General features: G+C 39.4%; 1 long non-coding RNA gene across 1 annotated transcript; it reads left to right on the top strand.

The window, feature by feature from the left end:
* The first annotated feature begins 2,967 nt into the window (after positions 1-2,967).
* Positions 2,968-13,087, top strand: LOC145539814 (uncharacterized). The gene is made up of 3 exons (XR_014077972.1): positions 2,968-3,151; positions 8,954-10,310; positions 12,930-13,087. It is a non-coding gene; the product is annotated as an uncharacterized LOC145539814 (long non-coding RNA).
* The last annotated feature ends 10,618 nt before the right edge of the window (positions 13,088-23,705 follow it).

The raw sequence follows: 23,705 nt of genomic DNA, 5'->3' as shown, positions 1-23,705 counted from the left end.
AAAGAGAGCTTGGCAGTGCCCCCACTGTGGGAGAAGTTTAGTTAGGGGAAAGCATATGGGAGTGGAGTACTGGAATTTTCCATTTTTCTTTTATGTATGCTATTTGCAATCATGCGTGTGAAATAGATTTTTAAAATTCTTATTGTATCTCTCAGTAGTAATTACATGGGACATTAGCCACATACTGAAATAATGTTAGATTGAAAGCATAAAACAGAGTCGTGCCAAAAACTACAGTTAAATATAATACTACTTGTTAGTTTTGTTTTGAATTCATGAGAGTGATTCAGAAATGGAGTTTATTAATGCAAACATCCATGATGGTCACATGAATGAGCCCCAGTAATTCAAGAGTGAAATGTGTCTCATGGAACATACTGCTTTGGGGAGGGATAAAGAAACAATTGAAAGTAAGGCATATGCCCCAAATCCCAAGTTTTGAGAGGAAGAGTAATGATGAAACCTATGTCTTTCTGAAATTCCCGATCTGGTGCTGATCCAACTCAAATCCTTTAGGGGATGAAAAATTCTCTTTTTTTGTAGTAATCCTACTTTCAATTCAGTTCAGTCGCTCAGTCGTTTTCTACTCCTTGTAACCCCATGAACTGCAGCACACCAGGCTTTGCTGCCCATCACTAACTCCCAGAGCTTGCTCAAACTCATGTCCATCAAATTGGTATGCCATCCAACCATCTCATCCTCTGTTGTCCCCTTCTCCTCCTGCCTTCAATCTTTCCAAGTATCAGGGTCTTTTCAAATGAGTCAGTTCTTCTCACCAGGTGGCCAAAGTATTGGAGCTTCAGCTTCAGCATCAGTCCTTCCAATGAATATTCAGGACTGATTTCCTTTAGGATTGACTGGTTTGATCTCCTTGCAGTCCAAGGAACTCTCAAGAATCTTCTCCAACACCACAGTTCAAAAGCATCAATTCTGCGCTCAGCTTTGTTTATGGTCCAACTCTCACATCTATACATGACTACTGGAAAATCCTTAGTTTCGACTAGATGCACCTTTGTCAGTAAAGTAATATCTCTGCTTTTTAATATGCTGTCTAGGTTGATCATAGTTTTTCTTCCAAGGAGCAAGCATCTTTTAATTTCATGGCTGCAGTCGCCATCTGCAGTGATTTTGGAGCCCAGGAAAATAAAGTCTCTCACTATTTCCATTGTTTCCCCATCTGTTTGCCATGAAGTGATGGGACTGGATGCGATGATCTTAGTTTTTTAAATATAGAGTTTTAAGCCAGCTTTTTCATTCTCCTCTTTCACCCTCATCAAGAGGCTCTTTAGCTCCTCTTCACTTTCTACCATAAGGGTGGTATCATCTGCATATCTGAGGTTATTGATATTTCTCCTGGCAATCTTGATTCCAGCTTGTGTTTCATCCAGCCCAGCATTTTGCATGATGTACATTGCATATGAATTAAACAAGCAAGGTGACAGTATACAGCCTTGTCATATTCCTTTCCCAATTTGGAACCAGTCCGTTGTTCCATAATCTGGTTCTAACTGTTGCTTCTTGACCTGCATACAGATTTCTCAGGAGGGAGTAAGGTGGTCTGGTAGTCCTATCTCTTTATCAATTTTCCACAGTTTATTGTGATTCACACAGTCAAAGGCTTTAGTGTAGTCCTAAATCCTACTTTCAGTGCTCCTTAGCTACATCTCTTTGTATTATTATTTTTAATGTTTTAATTACATTACCACAGTCTGCTTAGACTTAAAATTTATATGAAATTAAGAAGTTTGCAAAGCACTTTTCAGTGCCTCAGTCCTGTATGTCATTGCTATAGTGTTTTACATGCACACAAATTATAAACTATAGAATTTAATGTTATGCTTTTCTAAGGCAATCAGTTGTCGTTTATAATTATTAACAGGTGAAAAATAGTTTTCACATTTATTCACAAATATGTAATAATGTGCTCTTCATTTTTTTCTTATAGATAAGGAGTTTTGTCTGTTTTTACTTCCCTTCAAGCTGGGGAATTTCCTTTAGTATTCCTTGCATTCTTGTATTTAGTATATCTTTCCCTTTTCCCCTTGACTTTTGCTTCTGTTCTTTCCTCAGCTATTTGTAAAACCTCCTCAGACAACCACTGAAGTTGCCTTCTTGCATTTCTTTTTCTTTGGAATGGTTTTGGTCACTATCTCCGTACAATGTTACAAACCTCCCTCCATAGTTCTTTAGGCACTCTATCAGATATAATCCCTTGAATCTATTCATCATTTTCACTGTATAATCATAAGGGATTTTATTTATGTCATAGCTGAACGGCCTACTGGTTTTCCCTGCTTTCTTCAGTTTAAGCTTGAATTTTGCAAGAAGGAACTCATGATCTGAGCCACAGTCTGCTTTTGGTCTTGTTTTTGCTGACTGTATAGAGCTTCTCCATCTTTGGTTGCAAAAAATATAATCAATTTGATTTTGGTATCGACCATCTGGTGATGGAGAAGGCAATGGCACCCCACTCCAGTACTCTTGCCTAGAAAATCCCATGGACAGAGGAGCCTGGTAGGGTACGGTCCATGGGGTTGCTAAGAGTCGGACACGACTGAGCAACTTCACTTTCACTTTTCCCTTTCATGCACCAGAGAAGGAAATGGCAACCCACTCCAGTGTTCTTGCCTGGAGAATCCCAGGGATGGTGGAGCCTGGTGGGCTGCCGTCTATGGGCCCACACAGAGTCGGACACGACTGAAGCGACTTAGCAGCATCTGGTGATGTCCATGTGTAGAATCGTCTCTTGTGTTGTTAGAAAAGGGTGTTTGTTATGACCAGTGTGTTCTTTTGACAAAATTCTGTTAGGTTTTGCCCTGCTTCATTTTGTACTCCAAGGCCAAACTTGCCTGTTACTCCAGTTATCTCTTGACTTCCTACTTCTTCATTCCAATCCCCTATGATGAAAAGGATATCTTCTTTTGGTATTAATTCTAGAAGGTCTTGTAGGTCTTCACAGAACCATTTGACATCAGCTTCTTTGGCATTTGTGATTGGTGCATAGACTTGGATTACTGTGATGTTGAATGGCTTGCCTTGGAAATGAACCAAGATCATTCTGTCGTTTTTGAGATTATACCCAAGTACTGCATTTTGGACTCTTGTTGACTATGGGGGCTACTCCATTTCTTCTAAGGGATTCCTGCCCAAGGTAGTAGATATAATGGTCATCTGACTTAAATTTGCCCACTCCTGTCCATTTTAACTCACTAATCCGTAAAATGTTGATGTTCACTCTTGCTATCTCCTGCTTGACCACTTTCAATTTATCTTGATTCATGAACCTAACATTTCAGGTTCCTATGCAATATTGTTCTTTACAGCATCAGATTTTACTTTCACTACCAGACACGTCCACAACTGAACATTTCCACTTTGGCCCAGCTGCTTCATTCTGGAGCCATTAGTAATTGTCCACCACTCTTCCCCAGTAGCATATTGGACACCTTCTGACCTGGAGGGCTCATATTCTGGTGACATATCTTTTTGACTGTTCATGGGGTTCTCATGGTAAGAATACTGGAGTGGTTTGCCATTCCCTCCTCCAGTGGACTATATTTTGTCAGAACTCTTCACTATGACCTGTACATCTTGGATGGCTCTGCATGTCATGGCTCATAGCTTCATTGGGTTATGCAATCCCCTTTGCCACAAGGCTGTGATCCATGAAGGTTGATTTTGGTTTACATATATTTAAATGGTTTCCCAGGTGTTGCTAGTGGTAAAGAACCTGCCTGCCAATACAGGAGATGTAAGAGATGCGGGTTCGATCCCTGGGTTGGGGAGATCCCCTGGAGGAGGGCATGGCAACCGACTCCAGTATTCATGGCTAGAGAATCCTATGGACAGAAGAGCCTGGCAGGCTACAGTCCATTGGGTTGTAAAGAGTTGGACACAGCAGAAGCAACTTAGCACGCACACAGGCATATTTAATATAATTGCTAACACTATCTCTTATCAAATGTTTCTTAGTAAAGAAATAGCTGGGCAAAACTCACATGATGGAATTAAAAAGAATTAATGAATGTTCTCATTTAAGTTTTTTTTAAAAACAGTACTTAATGATCACACAGTTCTTTATAAATTACTTTTGAAACACTTTGTCTTTAACCTTTATCAAGCCCAAATTAAAGATGAGAAAACTTAAACTGAGAGACTTAAATAATACATTTATAAGTTTGCTCTATGTTGTTGAATGACTTTATGAATATTTTTGCAGGGATTTAATCCAGATATTTTGACTTTAAGTCCACTGCCCTTTTTATTATATCAATTGATATCTATTAAAAATAAAACCCTAATTGGTAAGCTGCTAGCATTTATGCAAAATAAATACAAATCTAAGTGGTTGAGTAGACTTCAAGCTCAGTATGATTTAGCCATCTCATGTGTCTTGATGTAAACTCAGTCTCCATTAGGAGATATCCAGTGTCCAAGCCAGGAAGGGCCCCTAGTTTCACTATAATCTGCAATGCTCAGAATGTGTTTGAAGTACAACTTAGTTCCTGGGACCTCATCTCAAATAGGTTTGTGGAACTTAAAGTATTTTAAAGAGTCATCTTAGAGTTTGTCTGGGATGTATGACTTTGTTTGAAAAGCAGAGGATGTTTAGTCCAGAAGAAAGATTTGGGAATAAGGAAAAGATACCCAGTTGTCTTAAAGTATTTGAACTATGTAGAAGTAATTTTGCATCTCAGTGTGTTAGAGCTGAAAATAAGGACTAGAATTTTCAGGGGAGGATGACATATTTTCAGTCACCTTCTGATTCTTACTACACTTCACAAGCTCCAAAGAGCACCTGTCACATACATTGTACAGAAGATTACAGACCTGCATCCAGCCCCAAGCAGTTTAACTTGAGATGAGAATAGAGAGACTCATCTCTTAGTGCAAAAGTTTATATTAGATCCAATACTTTGACCATGGAAAGAGTTTGCCTACAAACACTGATGATGATGGTGTTAATGTTGATGTGATGACAATAAATTATACCAATCATGTGTTTTCACATTTGAAAAGTTGAGTGCACTACAGTCATTCTCTTGTTCTTTATCACTCTTTTCAAAGTAATATCCTTTGGCGTTCAGGAGACAAACAGGAAAGCTGAGGCTTAGTTAATGCCCTCAACTTAGAAGCTATATCTTTAAGAGAGAGAGTACCCTGGAGCTAAAAATTTAATTCTTGGCCTGCAGTATCCTGGCAGAGGTTAGAGCAGACAGCCATTCCTGAGCAAATCTTTCTGTTGAAAGCTGTATGGTGCTCACTGAAATGTTGTTTTGTTCTTGTAGTATCATTTTTAATAGCAAAGCAGTATAAAGATCCAAGTATTCATCAATACAGAAATGTAGAAACAAATTTTGGTATATCCACAAAATAGGACAGTCATTATAAGAATTGACTGATTTAGAAACTGCTTACTATAAATATATATTAAAAAAAACAGCAAATTACAGAATGGTCTAATGAAAAAATAGGAAGCAAATAAACAAGCACCCCTTTTCCCTAAGAAAACAAAATAAAATCTCCTAAATTACACACACACACAGACACACACGTATATTTAAATAAACATAGAGAAAAGTTTGAAAGTATTATGATTAAATACTGGGGGATAGGATTGGAGGGTGGAGGAAACTTCATCTTTATATACTTTTGTTAAAGTTTATTTTAACAAGTAATTTTTGCTTTTACATGTAGTAATATTTTTTTTAAAAAGCTGATATCAAGGTTATGGAAATTAAACATGACAATTACTTTTAGTAAACAGTTATTATTTGCAAAAAGAGCTCCCTGACCTGAGCAATGTCAGAGCTCCACTTAGCAAGAGCACTGCAGACACAGATGAACACCACTGATTCCTTTTTCTGTGTGAGTTAAGCCAGGGAATGAGGTGCCATGAATCCTCTGAGTAGAAAAGTGGAGTCATCCAAGCCCTCCTGACCTTCAAAGTCAAGAGGGGAACTGGCACATTCCTCTGCATCTCATGGCAGTTCCAGACTGAACTACAATCTTCTGGCCCCCATTTCAGTGAACTGTGAATCCCTCATAAATAACACTCCTTATTTTATAATCTATAACTTTTAGGTGGTGAGGGGTATAATTTTCTGGTTTACTGCCTGACTTGAACTAATTATAGAATGACTCCATTTTATTTTTTTTAAGCTTTTCATTTTGTACTGGGGTATAGCCGATTAACAATGTTATGATAGTTTCAGGTGAACAGGGAAGGGAGTCAGCCATACATATACATGTATCAATTCTACCCCAAACTCTCCTCCCATATAGGCTGCCATAGAACACTGAGTAGAGTTCCCTTTGCTATACAGTAGGAACTTGTTGGTTATCATTTTAAATATAGCAGTGTGTACATGTCCATTCCAGATTCCCTAACTGTCTCTTCACTCCATCCCTACCCTCAGCAACCATAAGTTCATTTTCTAAGTCTGTTTTGTAAGTTCATCTGTATCATTTCTTTTTAGATTCCACATATAAGTATTTCATATGACATTTCTCCTTCTCTGTCAGACTTACTTCACTCAGTATGACAATCTCTAGATCCATCTGTGTGGCTGCAAATGGCATTATTTCATTCTTCCTAATGGTTGAGTAATATTCCATTGTATATATGTACCACATCTTCTTTATCCATTCTTCTGTTAAAGGAAAATTATGTTACTTCCTGGTCTTGCCTATCATAAACAATGCTGCAATGAACATTAGGGTGCATGTATTCTTTCAGAGTATGTTTTTCTCCAGATTTATGCTCAGGAGTGGGATTGCAGGGTCATATGGTAGCTCTATGTTTAGTTTTTAAGGAAGCTCTGAACTGTTCTCCTTAGTGACTGTACCAAGTTACATTCCCACTGGCAGCGTAAGGGTTCCCTTCTTTCCACACCCTCTCTAGCATTTATTGTTTGCGGATTTTTTTGATGATACCCATTTGGACTGGTTTGAGGTGATATTTCATTGAAGTTTTGATTTGCATTTCCCAATAATTAACAATGTTGAACATCTTTTCGTGTGCCTATTGACCATGTGTATATAGAATGACTCCAATCTAAACTCAAGGTCTCATTTACATCCTGAAGCCCCAGCCCTTAAAAGGGAGAGGCACAAGCAGAGAGAGAAGCCTTGGAAAGCAGCCAGGATGGTGTGGAGTCTGGGGCACTAGTCATTGCTTTTCCCATCAGTCCCATGTTATAAGGGTTGTATCAGAAGTATAGAAGTCCTCTGTCTGCTTTGCACCTAACAGCATCCCAGGTTTGCAAAGCTTTTCTGCCACACTATCTCAACTGTCTCCCGCAACAAGCCTGGGGTCCAGAAGAGCTATATCAACTGTAGTTTACTGATGAGGTAACCAAGACTTAGAAGAATAAAAGCAATGACCCTTAAGTCACTCAGCAATTTGGCCACAAAGTTCATATCAGAATCACGTCTCTTTTCTGCTATCTCCTATAGCCAGAGCCTCATTTTTATCTTTGCTTCAGTTTCCAAGGTAGATTTTGTTTGATAAAAGGGATCTGCTGCTTTAAAAGCTGTGAAAGCTAATGATCCAGAATAATGTTTCCAAATCCCCAGCATTCATCATTCAGGAATGACAGATGGGAATTTTCAGGAATTCTCAGAAATTCTTGAAATCAAAAATTATTCCACATTTTCATAACACTGTATTTACATGCTTTCAAATAATGTGGCCATAATAATAGTGAATAATTTTCTGTGGTGTATCATGTTAAAATTTTCAGCTGTTTTCAGTAAAAAATGTGTTTTTATAGTCCGTTTTTGTTATGAACCAATATATGATGACAGGATTGTTTTAGTAACAGGTAAAAATGATCTCTATTTGATATAGATACCAGATATACAAAACATTTAGAAGATGGAAACATTAGAGCAAAATAAATGCCAAATGAAATCACTTAAAATTTGAAAAAGAATGCCACAATTTTTTGGTATATGAAAGTTATTATTTTTTAATGAACTTTAAAAACACAAAGTATTAATTGCTCTGATAGTCTTGATCTTTGTTTTGTGACAAATATTCTAGAGAGAAAAATTTGTGTCATTTTGTATTGATGGTTGAATGAAAAATAAAAGTGTGCCCCTCATATCTTCAAGTGTTAGAGTACTTGCTTCACAGAAGATCCTGTCCTTGGAAACAAGACTGTTTTGTTTTGTTTTGTTTTTAGCTGCGCTGGGTCTTAGTTGAAGCACACAGAATCTTTTATTTTCGCTGAGGCATGCAGAATCTTTTAGTTGGGGCATATGGGATCTAGTTCCCTGACCAGGGATAGATATTAGGCCCCCTGCATTGGGAGTGTGGAGTCTTAGCCACTGGACCGCCAGAGAAGTCCAAACAAGTTTTGAACCACTCTCCTTTTGCTGTCTTAACAAGTCAACTGGAATTGAGTTTTGTAATATAGCTTTATATTTTTGCAAGTGTTCTATATCATTTAGATTTGGGTACTTCCACCTTTTTGGGTGGATCTATAAACAGCGAGTAGATGTTAGGTTCCCTGGACTTGCAGTCAGACAAGACCAGCTCTGCTACTTGATGTACGTGTGCTCCTATATATGTCTTCATCTGGAGTAATAAATTATTAATAAAGCTTACCATCCAAAGTTGTTTGAAGGATTTAACATAATACACAGTAAATAATAAGTGCTGAAAAGATATTAGTTGTTTTGATTATATTCATACTCGCTTCAGGAAAGTATGTTTCCATAGTCTTGGATAACTCTTTGAAGAATCCAATGAAGCTTTGTGTTATACAGCTTTTTCGGATTGTTGGTTTGTCAGTTGTCTACAATAAAGTATTGTTCTTTGGAAAATATAATCAGTTACACAAAATTCATTGTAAACTATCATATTAATTCTTGTAACAAATGCTATCTATTGGTATGTAGAAATAACTTCATTTTAATTTCTTATATTATTTTCTTTGCAATACAGGAAAGTGAGAATGAAGAGATACTGTGGCATTTGGTCAAGAAAATTTTAATTTTGGCTTGTGGAGCAAGAATTCTGTGAAGTTGCTGGCAGCAAGATAGCTTGCTATCCTCCACCATCAACTCCCATGTGTCTGTTTCTCCTCAGTCAAATAGATGCTGATGCCTGCAGGTGTCTGTGTGTAGGTGAGGTCAGTGTGTTTCATGGTGGCCATGGTGTGGACAACTGATGCAGAACTATGAACTCTCGGACTGGATTAATCCCTGGGAGCCAGAGTTCACATAGAAAAGCCAAAAAGAAACTGAACAGATCTTTCCTGCTCTGTGCAGAGGGGATTAGTAGAACACTGAGTCATCAAGAGTTTTTCTCCACGTACCTCATTAAAGAACTACTGACTTGCTTGGTTTTATTCTATCAGTCTTCGCACAGTCAAAACCAGTGAACTACATAATCTGGCAACTTGAACATCACCTCCCATTGCTCTCTCACTCTTACTTTACAGCAGTCAATGGCATCAATCTGATTGAATATCAGAATCACACTCCTACATTAGGTTCTTTGTACTGTTGTACCCTCTGTGTTTTTGAAGTACTATGTAATATACTTATTTAAAATTTTTATATCTATGAATGCATTTATGACATTTATTTTCTGCCTCTCTCAAGCAATGTCATCTCTATCAGTCCTTGAAAAGGCAAGAGTTACAAAAAATACTATGCACAATGGGGACAATTTTGGAATTTAGGAATATATTTAACAAAAAAATTGATAAAACCTTTATGCTGCTGCTGCTAAGTCGCTTCAGTCGTGTCTGACTCTGTGTGACCCCATAGACGGCAGCCCAACAGGCTCCGCCGTCCCTGGGATTCTCCAGGCAAAAATATTGGAGTGGCATTATTAGAGAAATGCAAATCAAAACCACAATAAGGTACCATTTCACACCAGTCAGAATGGCTGCTATCCAAAAGTCTACAAGCAATAAATGCTGGAGAGGGTGTGGAGAAAAGGGAACCCTCTTACGCTGTTGGTGGGAATGCAAACTAGTACAGCCACTATGGAGAACAGTGTGGAGATTCCTTAAAAAACTGGGAATAGAACTGCCATTTGACCCAGCAATCCCACTGCTGGGCATACACTCCAAGGAAACCAGAATTGAAAGATACGCGTGTACCCCAATGTTCATCGCAGCACTGTTTACAATAGCCAGGACATGGAAGCAACCTAGATGTCCATCAGCAGACGAATGGATAAGGAAGCTGTGGTACATATACACAATGGAATATTACTCAGCCATTAAAAAAATACATTTGAATCGGTTCTATTGAGATGGATGAAACTGGAGCCCATTATACAGAGTGAAGTAAGTCAGAAAGAAAAGCACCAATACAGTATACTAATGCATATATATGGAATTTGAAAGATGGTAACGATAACCCTATATGCTAGACAGAATAAGAGACACAGATGCATAGAACAGTCTTATGGACTCTGAGGGAGAAGGTGAGGGTGGGACGTTCTGAGAGAATAGCATTGAAACATGTATATTATCATATGTGAAACAGAACACCATTCCATGTTCGATGCATGAGACAAAAGCTCAGGGCTGGGGCGATGGGATGACCCAGAGGGATGGGATGGGGAGGGAGGTGAGAGGGGGGTTCAGGATGAGGAACGCATGTAAACCCATGGCTGATTCATGTCAATGTATGGCAAAAACCACTACAACATTGTAAAGTAATTAGCCCCCAACTAAAATAAATAAATTTATTAAAAAAAAAAAAAAAAAGAACACTGGAGTGGGCTGCCATTTCCTTCTCTAATGCATGAAAGTGAAAAGTGAAAGTGAAGTCACTTAGTCGTGTCTGACTCCTAGCAACCCCATGGACTGCAGCCTACCAGGCTCCTCCGTCCATGGGATTTTCCAGGCAAGAGTACTGGAGTGGGTTGCCATTGCCTTCTCCGAGAACCTTTATGAAAAAGACTGAAATTTTAATGAATGTTTTAAAATATAGGAAATATAAGCAATGATTTGGGATGAGAAGAATCAATATTTTTAAAAAATCAATACATTAAAATTGATATGTTAACAATGCACAACAATTTCTAACTTTTAAAGAATTGGCTAAAATGATCTTTTAATATACAGAAGAAAACATAAATGTTCATGAATAGACAAGGAAAATACTGGAAATGTAATTCAGTATATAATTCACAGTAACAGGGCCATTGAATGTTTTCCAGTGACTCAATATGAAAAATGATTTTGCCAACTATGTCCATTAGCTTTCAAGTCTGATTTGTCAGCAACTCAACTATAAATACTCACAAACATATTTGTAGAAATAATGACAACCCATTCCAGTATTTCTTGCCTGAAAAATCCCATGGACACAGGGGCCTGGTGGGCTACAGTCCAAAGGGTCGCCAAGAGTCAGACACGACTGAGTGACTAAGCACACATATACGAACATATTACAATTATTAAAAGTTTTGCTAATCTATTTCTATTCTTGTTTAATCCTCATAGTATATTGCCTCCTACCATAATTATACTGTGGTGACTTTTAAATCTTAGGGACACAGACTACCAGAAATGGATTTATTTATAGGTTCTAAAAGCAAATAGTAAAAAATTAAAAAAAAATAAGTCTAGTAATTTCTAGTGAATATATAGAATTAGTTTGCTTTCAATGTTTGTATATATTTTTTCTGATTAAGTATGTTACCTGTGGGTCTAGTGCCATCTGAATTAATGCAACAAGAAAGAAACTCTGTCCATTCCCCTCCCATTGAATTTAGTCAGATATTTCTGTTCAGCTTCTCTCACCCATTGATCCTTGTTATATTCACAATATTAATAGTGACATTCTTACTATTTTTCTGGTTGTGAAAATGATCCATATGTATTATGAAGATTCAACCAATACAGAAGAAACATATACTCAAACATACACACACACACACAGACACACACACAAGTGCAAGATAGAAGAGAAAGTTAAATTCATTATTAATTTCAAGATTGTACTTACTAAATACAAAGCAAACAATTCCAGACTGGGAATATGTGAAATTTAGGTGTTGCAGACTGTCTAGCCAAATCCATCTTAACTAACCAACCTGTGTCAGTACACTGTGTCAACCTCTGTACCTTTCTGGATTGATAACATGTATCAAGAACCATCTGTCTTCCTCCTATCTCCTTTTCTTCAGTCCTGGCAATTAATCTAAATTTTCCACTCCTATCCCTTCGAAATGTCTGCCTCCTATGTCTTCAATTTCTTCCTCCCTTCTTTCCTTTCTTTCCCTTAGCCAAAATTTAGGCTTATCCCTCCCATCCAAAAATAATCTGTTGTCACTGCTTTTCCCTGTATCCACCATAGAGTCTCTTCTTATGTCTTAACTAAAAAGCATTTCTGCTATCTCATTTTCCTTTTATTTCTCAATTACTTGCAATCTGACTTGCTTTGCCAACTCTCTATGGAAATGATTCCTAGTTTACCAATGACCTCTGTATTTCCAAATTCACTGTAAATGATTGTCTTTATTTACTGATCCTCTTTGGTGCTCTGTTCCCTGACATCACATCATTCTGGTTCTTACACTTTTGCAGTTGTTTGTCTCTTTTACATTTCTCACTCAACACTTAAATGTCCATATGTTCCACAGTAGCAAATTATTGTTAAAATGAGATGGATAATCTCATCTTTGAAAATGTTTTCAATGATTACCCACATATACAAAATTCTCCAAACTCTAGTTCCTACAGAGATATCTGACCTCAGCGCAGATTCACAAACTTGGTTAGCTATTGGATGTTTCCATTTGGGTATGACAGTGGCATCCCAAATTCAACAGATTTAAAACAAAACTGATTTACCTTAGGCACCTTCTTGTATGTTCCCTGTCTTAACTGGTAGCACCATAATCTACTTAGTTAGAAACCAGGAGTTTTTCTCAAAATTTCTCTATCTTTCAGGTTCAGATCAAGATGGCAGAGTAAGAGGACATGGAACTCAACTCCCCCATGAACACATCAAAGATACATCCACATGATGAATAATTGTTACTGAAAACGTAGAAGGACTTCTGTATAACCAAAATGATAAGAAATAAACACATATAATTGAGTATAAAGGGGAGTGAAGTGATTGAGTTGGGACCTGTGCCCCTGGGAGGGTATCAGAGGGAAAAAGGACTTTACCTGAGCAATACCTGCCCTAGAGAGTGAGCAGGTTGAGCCACAGGTTGAGACCTCTAGTCCTAGGAACCTCCACAGGGGAGACAAGCCTCCTTGGCTGGTTGGAAGACATTGAGACAAACAAAAGGGCTGTGGGAAGCTTGGATTCCATTTATAAGGAGTCTTCACATGCTGGCTGGCCCCCGAGGCTGGACAGAGAGAGGTCTGTTCTAGTGGCTACTGGGTTTTCCACAACTATGCTACACATCCTCCAGCCCAGGCCGGGTGAATGCTGAGGCCCTACTCACTCATATCACGTTATGGCACTGGATCTAGGGTGATCACAACCCAGTAAAAGACATGGCCATGCGATGCAGAGGTGACCCAGTCCCAGGACAGAGCCTGTTTTGGGTAGGGGTGACTATTGCTCATGTTTACTCAAGGAGTGCCTCAGAAGCAGCCCAGATCTGTGACGGGGCTGCTCCACCATAGCTCACCTCACACACATGCAGGGAATCCACACAAGCCTCACCTGCCCTGCAGAGCAGTTCCATGACAGGGCAGGGATGGCGGAAGTTGGAGCATCATAGTCTGTGAGGGACAAAGGGAACTTGCATCCAGAGCCGCATGGGTTCCTGTGCACGTCTACACAGCTCCTGAGTAGAGCTGTGGGTTCCTGCACAGACAGAGCATATGTACTCTGTCTGTACATGGGCCCCACTTGCTTCAGCACTCCCCATCTCCAGGAAAAGGGTCCTGGTATGAGAAGAAGGAAAAATACACCTTTAAAGGGAACAGAGCAAGCTTGGAACAGAGCAACCCACAGGGCTTCTGCTCTAGCAACTTGGGATCAGACCCTGCCCCTAATAAGGTAGTGATGGCCACTGAGCAGATGGGAAGATGTGCCTGACACAGTGTAACAGCTCTAGCCTCTTCATCTCCAGTTCCACATCCCATCAAGGTGATAGCTACCAGCACAGAGGGTCCCAAAGAAGATGAACACAGACAGACCCACATCAAGACTTATCATAATAAAAATAGTGAAAGTTAAAGAATTCTAGACACAGTAAGACAAAAAAAGAAAAAAAAAGAGTCATGTACAAGGGAATCCCCATAAGCTATTAGCTGATTTCTCTGCAGAAACTTATCAGACAAGAAAGGAATAGTGTGATATATTCAGAGTGCTGAAAGGGAAAAACATGCAACCCAGGATACTCTACTCAGCAAGATTATCATCCAGAATAGGGGACATACAGAACTTCTCAGACAAAGAAAAACAAGGATTCATCAATACTAAACGTACCCTAAAGGAAATGTTAAAAGGTCTTTTCTAAGTGGAAAAGAAGGAAGAATCTATAGGAAAGGAAAAATCCCACTAGGAAAGGCAAATATATAGAGATGATAGGATCAACCACTTAAATAAGCCAGTATGAAGATTAAAAGACAACATAAAAAGTAAAAATAACTATAACTAAAATAAACAGTTAAGGGATAAACATAAAGATATAAAAATCAAAAACACAGAATGTCAGAGAGCAGAGGAAAGAAATGGAGATCATTCAGGATTGTTTGAACTTAAATGACTACCAGCTTATATAAGTAAATACAGGTCATCATTTATGAACCCCAAGATAAACACAAATAAAAAACCTAAAACAGATATACAAGAACTAAAAACAAAAGAGCACAATCATACTACTAAAAAACGTCAACCACAAGGGAAGAAACAGAAAGAATAAAGAACTACAAAAACTACTGGAAAGCAAGTAATAAAATGGCATTAATTACATACCTATCTATAGTTACTTTATATGTCAATAATTAAATGCTCCAATAAAAAGACATAGGGTTGCAGACTGAATAACAAACAGCATGGTGCTGGCACAAAAACAGATATATAGATCAATAGAACAGAATAGACAGCCCAGAAATAAACCCATGTGCCCTCTGGACAATAAAGCAACAACAAATGAGGCAAGAATAAACAATGGAGAAAAGACAGTCTAACAAGTGGCATTGGCAAAACTGGACAGCTATACATAAAACAACCAGATTAGAACATTTTCTCACACCATATACAAACATAAACTCCAAACGGATTAAAGACTAAAATGTAAGACCTGAAACCATAAAAATCCTAAAAGAGACACGAGCAAAACACTCATTGATATAAATTATAGCAACATTTTTTTGAATCTGTCTCCTAAGGCAAAAGAAATAAAAGCAAAAATAAAAAAATGGGAGCGTGACGGAGAAGAGCTACGCCACGCCCAAGGCCAGGGGTGGCGGCCGAGAGGAGTTACCCCAGGTCCAAGGAGGGGCGGCTGCGTGGGCACAGGAGGGCCGAAAGGAGTTACTCCACATTCAAGGTCAGGAGGGGCCGTTGTGAGTAGATACCCCTTGTCCAAGGTAAGGAGCAGCGGCTGCGCTTTGCTGTAGCAGCGTGAAGAAATACCCCACATCCAAGGTAAGAGAAACCCAAGTAAGATGGTAGGTGTTGGGAGAGGGCATCAGAGGGCAGACACACTGAAGCTATAATCACAGAAAACTAGCCAATCTGATCACACGGACCACAGCCTTGTCTATCTCAATGAAACTAAGCCATGCCATGTGGGGCCACCCAAGATGGATGGGTCATAGTGGAGAGGTCCGACAGAATGTGGTCCACTGGAGAAGGGCATGGCAAACCACTTCAGTATTCTTGCCTGGAGAACCCCATGAACAGTATGAAAAGGCGAAAAGATATGACACTGAAAGATCAACTCCCCAGGTCGGTAGGTGCCCAATATGCTACTGGAGATCAGTGGAGAAATAACTCCAGAAAGAATGATGGGATGGAGCCAAAGCAAAAACGATACCCCGCTGTGGATGTGACTGGTGATAGACGCAAAGTCCGATGCTGTAAAGAGCAATATTGCATAGGAACCTGGAATGTTAGGTCCATGAATCAAGGCAAATTGGAAGTGGTCAAACAGGAGATGGCAAGAGTGAACGTCGACATTCTAGGTATCAGCAAACTAAGATGGACTGGAAAGGGTGAATTTAACTCAGATAACTATTATATCTACAACTGTGGGCAGGAATCCCTTAGAAGAAATGGAGTAGCCATCATGGTCAACAAAAGAGTCTGAAAGGCAGTACTTGGATGCAATCTCAAAAACGACAGAATGATCTCTGTTTGTTTCCAAGGCAAACCATTCAATGTTACGGTAATGCAAGTCTATGCCCCAACCAGTAACACTGAAGAAGCTGAACTTGAACGGTTCTATGAAGACCTACAAGACCTTTTAGAACTAACACCCCAAAAAGATGTCCTGTTCATTATAGGGGACTGGAATGCAAAAGTAGGAAGTCAGGAAACACCTGGCGTAACAGGCAAATTTGGCCTTGGAGTACAGAATGAAGCAGGGCAAAGGCTAATAGAGTTTTGCCAAGAGAACGCACTGGTAATAGCAAACACCCTCTTCCAACAACACAAGAGAAGACTCTACACATGGACACCACCAGATTGTCAACAACAAAATCAGATTGATTATATTCTTTGCAGCCAAAGATGGAGAAGCTCTATACAGTCAGCACAAACAAGACCGGGAGTGGACTGTGGCTCAGATCATGAACTCCTTATTGCCAAATTCAGACTTAAATTGAAGAAAGTAGGGAAAACCACTAGACCATTCAGGTATGACCTAAATCAAACTCCTTATGATTATACAGTGGAAATGACAAATAGACTTAAGGGACTAGATCTCATAGACAGAGTGCCTGATGAACTGTGGACAGAAGTGCATGACATTGTACAGGAGACAGGGATCAAGACCATCCCCATGGAAAAGAAATGCAAAAAAGCAAAATGGCTGTCTGAGGAGGCCTTACAAGTAGCTGTGAAAAGAAGAGAAGCAAAAAGCAAAGGAGAAAAGGAAAGATATTCCCATCTGAATGCAGAGTTCCAAAGAATAGCAAGGAGAGACAAGAAAGCCTTCCTCAGTGATCAATGCAAAAAAAATAGAGGAAAACAACAGATTGGGAAAGACTAGAGACTTCTTCAAGAAAATTAGAGATACCAAGGGAACATTTCACGCAAAGATAGGCTCAATAAAGGACAGAAATGGTATGGACCTAACAGAAGCAGAAGATATTAAGAAGAGGTGGCAAGAATACACAGAAGAACTGTACAAAAAAGATCTTCACGACCCAGATCATCACGATGGTGTGATCACTCACCTAGAGCCAGACATCCTGGAATGTGAAGTCAAGTGGGCTTAGAAAGCATCACTACAAACAAAGCTAGTGGAGGTGATGGAATTCCAGTTGAGCTATTTCAAATCCTGAAAGATGATTCTGTGAAAGTGCTGCACTCGATATGCTAACAAATCTGGAAAACTCAGCAGTGGCCACAGGACTGGAAAAGGTCAGTTTTCATTCCAATTCCAAAGAAAGGCAATGCCAAAGAATGCTCAAACTACCACACAATTGCACTCATCTCACACGCTAGTAAAGTAATGCTCAAAATTCTCCAAGCCAGGCTTCAGCAATACGTGAACTGTGAACTTCCAGATGTTCAAGCTGGTTTTAGAAAAGGCAGAGGAACCAGAGATCAAATTGCCAACATCTGATTGATCATCGAAAAAGCAAGAGAGTTCCAGAAAAACATCTATTTCTGCTTTATTGACTATGCCAAAGCCTTTGACTGTGTGGATCACAATAAACTGTGGAAAATTCTGAAAGAGATGGGAATACCAGACCACCTGAACTGTCTCTTGAGAAACCTGTATGCAGGTCAGGAAGCAACAGTTAGAACTGGACATGGAACAACAGACTGGTTCCAAATAAGGAAAGGAGTACATCAAGGCTGTATATTGTCACCCTTCTTATTTAACTTCTATGCAGAGTACATCATGAGAAACGCTGGGCTGGAAGAAACACAAGCTGGAATCAAGATTGCCGGGAGAAATATCAATAACCTCAGATATGCAGATGACACCACCCTTATGGCAGAAAGTGAAGAAGAACTAAAGAGCCTCTTGATGAAAGTGAAAGAGGAGAGTGAAAAAGTTGGCTTAAAGCTCAACATTTAGAAAACTAAGATCATGGCATCTGTCCCATCACTTCATGGGAAATAGATGGGGAAACAGTGGAAACAGTGTCAGACTTTATTTTTTGGGGCTCCAAAATCACTGCTGATGGTGACTGCAGCCATGAAATTAAAAGACACTTACTCCTTGGAACGAAGGTTATGGCCAACCTAGATAGCATATTTAAAAGCAGAGACATTACTTGCCAACAAAAGTCCTTCTAGTCAAGGCGATGGTTCTTCCAGTGGTCATGTATGGATGTGAGAGTTTGACGGTGAAGAAAGCTGAGGGCCGAAGAATTGATGCTTTTGAAGTGTGGTGTTGGAGAAGACTCTTGAGAGTCCCTTGGACTGCAAGGAGATCCACCCAGTCCATCCTAAAGGAGATGAGCCCTGGATGTTCATTGCGAGGACTGATGTTGAAGCTGAAACTCCAATACTTTGGCCACCTCATGCGAAGAGTTGACTCATTGGCAAAGACCCTAATGCTGGGAAGGATTGGGGGCAGGAGGAGAAGGGGACGACAGAGGATGAGATGGTTGGATAGCATCACCGACTTGATGGACATGGGTTTGGGTAAACTCCGGGAGTTGGTGATGGACAGGGAGGCCTGGCATGCTGCGATTCATGGGGTCACAAAGAGTTGGACACAACTGAGCGGCTGAACTGAACTGAATGAAGCTTAAATGATTTTGCACAGTTAAGGAAACCAATGACAAAATGAATGACAAAATGACAGCTTCCAGAATGGGAAAATTATTTGCTAATAGTATGACCAACAAGGGGATAATATCCAAAATACATGAACAGACAACTCAATATGAAAAAACAACCCAATCATAAAATGGGCAAAAGGTCTGAATAGACATGTTTCCAAAAAAGTCATACAAGTGATTAACAGGCACATGAAGAAATGCTCAACATCAGTAATTATTAGAGAAATGAAGTCAAAACAATGAGATACCATCTCACACCTGTCAGAATGGCTATCATCAAAGAGTCTACAAATAACAAATGTTGGCAAGAACAAGGAGAAAAAGAAACCCTTGTGTACTGTTGGTGGGAATGTAAATTGCTGCAGTTAATGTGGAAAACAGTATGGAGGTTTCTCAAAAAAACAAAAAAAAAACTACCATATGATCCAACAATTCCACTCCTTTGTATACAACCAGAAAAAATGCAAAAACACTAATTCAAAGGATTCATGCATCCCAATATTCATTATAGCACTATTTACAATAACTGAGATATAGAAGCAACCCAAGTGTCCATCCACAGACAGATGAATTAAGATGTGGTATATAAGTACGTGGTTGTTGTGATGTGTGCACTCACTTGTATCTGAATCCCTGCAACCCCATGGACTGTAGACTGCCAGGCTCCTTTGTCCATGGGGTTTCCTGGCAAGAATACTGGAGTGGGTTGCCATTTCCTTCTTCAGGGGATTTTCCCAACCCAGGGATTGAACCTGCATCTCCTGCATCTGCTGAATTGGCAAGCAGATTCTTTACCACTGAGCCACTAGGGAAGCCCATATGTGTGTGTGTGTGTGTGTGTGTGTGTGTGTGTAAAATAGAATATTACTCAGACATAAAAATAATGAAATTCTGCCACTTGCAGCAATGTGTACAGACCTAGAGAATATTATGTTTAATGAAATGTCAGAGAATGATAGATACTCTATGATAACACTTACATGTGGAACTTGAAAAATAATACAAGGAGTATGTATAGAAAAACAGAAACAGAGTCATCAATATAGAAAACAAATTTGTGGTTACCAGTAGGGAGAGGGAATGGGAAAGGGGAAATGAGATTCAGGTATGAGATTAAGAGATACATACTAGTATGTATAAAATAGATAAGCAACAAAGATATGTTGTATAGCACAGAAAATTATAACCATTATAACAGCTTGTAATGATGTATAATCTGTTAAAATACTAAAGGCCAGCCTCTTAGAATGCACACATGGCTCCTCTGCCTCTGTCACCCTCGTTCCCATCACTTCCCAACAATATATTCATCTTAATCCAGTTGCTAGCAAACTCCCTTTCACTATGCTATTTGTCTTTTCTGCTCCTTGTTTAATTTCATCCCTTTCTTCTGGAATTTTTTCCTGCTGCCAGCTGCCAGATCTGCCTTTTACCTGGCTTGTTGTTGCATAGTTGGTAAGTCATGTCTGAGTCTTTTGCAACTCCATGACAAGCTCCTCCGTCCATGGGATTCTCCAGGCAAGAATACTGGAGTGGGTATCCATTTTACTTCTCTAGGAAATCTGCCCAACCCAGGAGATGAACCTGGGACTCCTGCATTGCAGGCAGACTCTAGATTGTATGAGCCACCAGGGAAGCCCACAGCTCCTATGTAGTGCTTGGCTCAGGTCTTACTCCCAAAGTCTTTCTAAGTTTTCTTGCTATTCTTTCTTCACCTCATTGTGTTAAATTTTCTTTCTACAGATTTTTCAATGCCTCTCTCTGTCATCATCCTCATACAGTATGTTACAATTAGCTTTGTAGGTTTACATATTGTCTTCCAACAGATTCATAGCCCAATGAGGGCAAGGACTCTGTACAAGTTGGCACCTGTATAACCCCAGTTCTTAGCACAGTGGTTGCATGTGATTGGATTCAATACATACTTGAAAAAAAAAGTCTCTATTGAATTTGTTACACTACTGCATTTGTTTTATGTTTTGGTTTTTTGGCTGCGAGGCATATGGGATCTTAGCTCCCCAGCCAGGTATCGAACCTGCATCCTCTGCACTGGAAGGCAAAGACTTAGGCACTTGACCGGCAGGGAAGTCTCAATACATACTTTTAATGGACAAATGCATTGCATCTTTTAATAGAATTCTTGAATAATCACTTACTTAGTGCCAACTAAATGGAAAAGAGCACAAACGTTGTGGCCAAGGACATATTGTTTATTCTATTTTTCTGATTTTCACCTCATTTTAATTATATTAAGAGTTCAAGAACATTTGAAAATGCACCTTGAAAACTAATTAACAGTACACTGAATACATGTCTGTTAAATGTCTCAATGTCCATTGGTGTTGTAATTTTTTCTCCAAAATTCATTGATACACATCCAAAGAGGAGGTTAGAATCACCGTTTTATTTAACCTTGTTTACACGTTCCCATTCCTTTACTCTGAAGAGGTTTTCAACAAACTTTGAATGCTCTTGGACACAGGAATGAATAATAGATACCATCTACCACAAAATTAGCCATCAGCTAAACATGATCTAATAAGACCCATTATGTATTTATTTTAATATTTTTTTGTGCTCTGCTAGACCTAAGCCAAGTCTGAAATTATTGGCTTCAGTACCTTGTGACATGGCTCAGCTTCATACCGGTAAGAAAAAGTAAAAGTCAATGGAGACATTCAACTACAACACATATGTATTTAATAATAATTGTAGAACAAGAACATATTTCAGATTATTTAAAGAAAGCATTTTATATGAATCATATCATTATATTAATAAAATGTTATTTTAATACTTATTTGATATTCTTAATAACTCTGATACCACACAGGAGAAAATGAACTCTTACTTTCAAACCAGAGGATGATAACATCCTGCTTTTCAGATGAAGAGGTTTCTCTGGTGGTTCAGATGGTAAAGAATCTGCCTGCAATGCAGGACACCTGGTTCTGATCCCTGGGTTGGGAAGATCCAAGAGTAACACACACTTTCCAGATAAAGAAAATTAATGTACTTTATCCTCTGCTGCTCTGTTAGATCTGTGATGTCATGACCTGTGACTGCTAGAAGCCCTGGCTGGAGATGCCATTTCACCTTCAGTTCCATGTATACACATTTTGTGTTAACATCTAAGGACCTTAGGATTACTAGGTACACATTCTTTGCCACATTCTTTCTTCTTGTGTGTGTGCTGTGTCGCCCAGTCATGTCTGACTCGTTTTGGACCCCATGGACTATAGCCTACTAGCGTCCTCTGTCCATGAGATTTCCTAGGCAATAATACTGGAGTGGGTTGACATTTCTTTCTCCAGGGGATCTTCCCAACCCCGAGATCGAACCCATGTCTCCCGCATTGGTAGGTGGATTCTTTACCACTGAGCCCCTGGGAAGACTCTTTCTTCTTGAATTTTTATCTATTTTAATCATATATTGAAAAAAGAGATTTATTTATATATAGCTCACATACCATAACATTTACCCTTTCAAAATGTACTCGGCAGTGTTTTGTATATTCAGAGAGTTGTGCAACATCACCACCCAACAATAATAATGAGCCCAAAACACACGACAATCTGGCTGTCATCCCAGACCATCTCTACTCTTATGTTCCTGGCCTGCTAACCCTTAAATTCCATCTCCATCTGTTTCCTGACTTTTGATCCTTTTTTTTTCATTTAATGTTTGCTTCTATCCTAGAGATTTGGCATTTATATTTTGTCTCTAATTTCTGACAGTCTTCAAGAACTTTGGTGTAGAATTGCTCACCAGCTCTCTTATTTTGGTTACCTCTGGTGGTGCTTCTGCCTTAGCTGTTCTTTAAAAATCTATGCACAATTATAGCCCACCTCAACACTCCAGCCAGTTAACTATTTCCTGTAAGATGGTCATGCAAACATTTTGCTTCCAATTTTTGTTTCTTGGGACTCAGCCTTCAGTGAAGCTATAACAACACGGATTAGCCCAGAATCTCTTGACATATTGAATTGATGGCTTGTGAAACAAGCAGTGAAGGAAACGTAGACATCTTATTTAGGAGAAACTTAGGGCATGCCCCCAGGAATTGGGAATTGCTTCTAGGCCAGGTACATAAAGATATGAGGTATACTCCAGGGAAGTGCAAATGAGTTGCCTGTGGCTCCTGTGTCCAGATCATACCTGAAGGCTTTGCATACTGGTGATGCTCAGCACAGAATGAACCATCTCAGTGCTCATATTGGGAATGGGGAGTATGTGAAGGAGCACTTATGGCTGTCACTTTGATAAGAACATTACTGGCATTGAAAGGACAGGGACCAGAGAGATTGGACTTCTTACATTGCATAGGGCAGCTCTGCACAAAGAGTATTTGTTGGTGTCCTGCATGACTTTGAATGTCTAACATGGGACATGACAAAATAGGTGTCATCAAGTGTTTATTGAGTCTGATATATTGAGGACTACTGACTCATCCCACGGCTTCCCTGGTGGCTCAGTGGTAAAGAACCTGCCTGCCAATGCAGGAGTCTTGGGTTCAATCCCTGAGTTGGGAAGATCCCCTGGAGAAGGAAATGGCAACCCACTCCAGTATTCTTGCCTGGAAAATCTCATGGACAGAGGAGCCTGGTGGGCTACAGTCTGTGGGGTCACAAAGGAGTTGGACATGACTCAGTGACTAAACAACAGCAACAACTTATCCCAGCAGCCCTCTACATGTCTACTGCCTTTGCCCTTACACTCTGCCCTAACTAGGGACGTGGCCCACAAACCCTGCCTTGTCCTTCTGGGGCCACCCTGAATACAGAGCTA

This window comes from Giraffa tippelskirchi, chromosome 2, assembly GCF_054371585.1.
Source record: "Giraffa tippelskirchi isolate mGirTip1 chromosome 2, T2T-mGirTip1v1.2.pri, whole genome shotgun sequence".
Classification (NCBI taxonomy): domain Eukaryota; kingdom Metazoa; phylum Chordata; class Mammalia; order Artiodactyla; family Giraffidae; genus Giraffa; species Giraffa tippelskirchi.
Note: the sequence above shows the minus strand (reverse complement) of the source record. Positions and strands in the feature narration are given on the sequence as shown.